The sequence below is a fragment of the Myodes glareolus genome, chromosome 2, assembly GCF_982192425.1.
Source record: "Myodes glareolus chromosome 2, mMyoGla1.1, whole genome shotgun sequence".
NCBI lineage: Eukaryota > Metazoa > Chordata > Mammalia > Rodentia > Cricetidae > Myodes > Myodes glareolus.
In genome coordinates, this window is record NC_142027.1 from 76,825,904 (window position 1) to 76,829,152 (window position 3,249).

The 3,249-nt window shown below is 42.9% G+C and overlaps 1 long non-coding RNA gene across 1 annotated transcript; it reads left to right on the forward strand.

Annotated features, from left to right (window-relative positions):
• The first annotated feature begins 2,236 nt into the window (after nt 1-2,236).
• Nucleotides 2,237-2,965, forward strand: LOC125413236 (uncharacterized). Its single transcript, XR_007235896.3, has 2 exons — nt 2,237-2,526; nt 2,756-2,965. It is a non-coding gene; the product is annotated as an uncharacterized LOC125413236 (long non-coding RNA).
• The last annotated feature ends 284 nt before the right edge of the window (nt 2,966-3,249 follow it).

Sequence of the window (3,249 nt, forward strand, 5' to 3'; positions counted from 1 at the left end):
AGCCATACTCATTTCCCAGCATTCCTCTACCCTCTGGCTCTTTCCACTTCCTCTGCACAGTGACAGTCTCTGCACTAACACGGCAATAGGCAGCTTCTTTGATTGAAGCAGGGAGCAGAAGTAATTCATAGATAAAAACAAATATTTAGAAAGCCATTTGTCAACGTAACTGAAAGCACCCCAAGCAAGACCAAGTTCTCAGCACAAAGGAGATTTATTTTCTCCATCAGAGCAAAGGACAGGGAATAAGAGACAAAGACAGGAGAAAGAGAACAAGAGAGAAGGGAAGAGGAATAAGGAGGGGAGAAAAGGGACAAGGGAGAGGGGGAAGGAATACTTACCGTAGAGGGACAAAAGACGGGCTCTGGAAGAGAGGAGACAGCCGTGGCAACTGGCAGTTTTTAAAGAAAAATGGAGAAATTCTGTGTTAGGATGACATGCTTAATTTTGATTGGGAATATTAATTAGGGTAGTCAAAAGCCGGCGTTTGATTTCTGGACCTTAATACATTGATAGCTAGACCTTGGTGGTCAGCCTCAGGAGGAAGTAGTGGCCAAATAAGGTAAAAGACATTGGTGACTTGCTCTAAGGGTGTAATCTAATGACTTTTAGCTAGGAAGAAGAAATGGGGGAAGGGCAAGGCCTGCCAGAGCCATGTTTGCCATGCTTGGGCCTATTAGGGCCCCTTCAATGACCATTTACAAAAGAAATATCAGTAAGTTCTATAGTAGAGCCTATGCCCTCCCTAGCCATGGATTTTGACCATGTTTACAGTTTTTAGGTGTAAATTTCGTCCTGGGATCAGGCTTCAAATGCAATGAAGAGAGAAGTTGGTTACCCCACTTATAGTCTTGACAATATTGAACCAGTGTGAAATGGTTTTCTTTATTTTATCTTCTTCTATGGGTTTTTTTCAGTCTTTGAACTTTTACCATTTATTATCTCCCATTATTCCCGTAAATATTTCCTCTTCCCCATTTTTAAAAAAATTTAGGACTATCGTTGGCTTTTATTGACTATTGTTGTGTAAACAAGATTTTGTAGGGAGGCGAACACGCACATCTACTCACTCCAGATAGGAAGCCAGTGACAGACCAAAGTCCAGATACTATCAAACGTCAGCTTGGTGAACCAATGAGCTTGACTGAAGTTATTTACAGGAATGAGGGCGAGGGGTTATTTACAGGAGCAGAAAGGACTCAAGGACAGCTGCATCACCAACATCCACCCCAGGATGGGTGACAGTTCACAAAAGTGGGGAACCTGGAGCACACAGCACAGCCTGCAGGTATCTCAGCAGGTTAGAGAGTGTACTTTCCAAATGACTCAGTTGGTTTTAGACCTCTTCCAGGCATTTTGGTTGGTTTCTGCTTCTTCCAGGCAACTGGTCTGGCCTGAGTGTCTTACTTGTATCTTGGTTTGTCTGAAAGTGACTCTGGGCAGTCTTTATCATTTACCCTTGGGAGAGAAGCCCCTGGTGAATCTGGTCAGTTTCAGGAACTTCCTGGAACTCTTTAGTGTTGGTTATCTTCCAGCTTAAGGAGCTTTCCCTTCAGGATGGAAAGTTTCAACCTTGGAGGAAGCTGCTACACAACATCTACATATGTTCTACTTTTAAAATGACTTCCTCAAGCCAATCTCCCGGTTTGCTACTACGTTGAACTTACGAATCTCTGCTTCTAGGTGCCACCATTATCAATTTTCTCATACTTTTAAAGATTTTTTAATTTATAATTATATGCATATGTGTCTAAGAGGCCAGAAGAAGGTTTTGAATACTCTGGAGCTGAAACAATAAGCAGTTGCTGTTCAACAATAGCCCACCTGACATGGGTGCCAGGACTGAACTGAGTCCTTTGCAAGAGCAGGACTGGTTCTTAACAACTTAACCATCTCTCCAGCCTCAAATTATCATTTTTTTACCCTCAACATTTTATTTGATTCTTTCTATGACTCCTTTTATATTACTAATATGACCCCTTTACTGTGTGTGCAATTTTTTCACTATCACATTGGGGTGGGTAAACCCCACTTATATTTATCCGTTGATAAATTCAGTTGATCCTTGTTTAGTTTTATTTTCCACTCCAGCCACTACTTTTAAAGAATCTTTTTAAACTTTTATTCTTCTCTCATACATTACTTCCTGAGTTTCCCTTCCTTCCACACCTCCCAGTTCCTCCCTTCACACCCCCTCTTCCCCAGATTAACTCCTCCTGTGTTTACTCACCCCCCCAATAGTCCATCGCCTGGGGATATCCACAGAACATGTTCTAACAAGTTACAACAAAACTGGGTACAACCCCTTATATCCGGGCTGGATGACTCAACCCAGAAGGAGGAAAAGGTTGTTTGTAATTTCTTGACGTGTCGCTTTTAATACCTTCGATTTCTGTGGAATTGTTCTTTTCATTTGGAAACATTTGCTTCTTCTTTGAGCCAAGAGCTTCCACTTCTTAAAGTCAGTGATTGGTTCTGTTCAGCAACGATGATGGCAGAAGATGAAGGCAAGACTCCATTACACAGGTACCGAAGAGCTCAGGGTGGAGCTTGGGGATGGAAGATGAACCCAGAGTGAGGGCTGATAGGTTTTAGAAACCAGAAATGAGCACTCTTCACCCCACCAATCAACTCCTCAAATGTGCCCTTAGTAAAGAAAAACTTATAATCCACCAGCCTTGGAGGTTTAGGGGAGAGCATGAGGCAATGAGAAACGAAGGCTGATCCATCTGGTGTTTGCATTTCTCTCACTCAGGTACCAGGTCTCAGCATCACCCTGGCTTCATGCCTCAAGAGCCCTTGTTCACGAATTCTAGGTTCCAAGGCAATGGGGTTGAGAAGGAAGTGAGAGATGGAGACTTGGAGAAGCAAAAACAGCTGCAGTCCGGATACTCTCTGCTTTAAATCGGGACCATTCCAGATACATACACCCCACTGTCAAAAATAAATAAGATAAAAATGGTAATTTTTTTGTTTCTCTATGGTTCCTCAGATCCAGCAGGTCAGGCAAGCTCAGCCCCTTCAGAATCCCACCTTGCCTTTTCTTCTCATAGCTTGCACACTGTCTGCTCCCTTTTCCCCATGTGTCATGTAAAAAAAAAAAAACTGAGTATTTTTGAGAAGGGCCATGCACCAAGTACTCATTGAGAAACATATGAGGTAAGTGCTCAGAAGAAAGAGGACGAGCACTAGTCAGAGGCCTCACTGTCCTCCTGGTCTCTGTCTGTCTCTGGACTAGTGGAGGAGCCT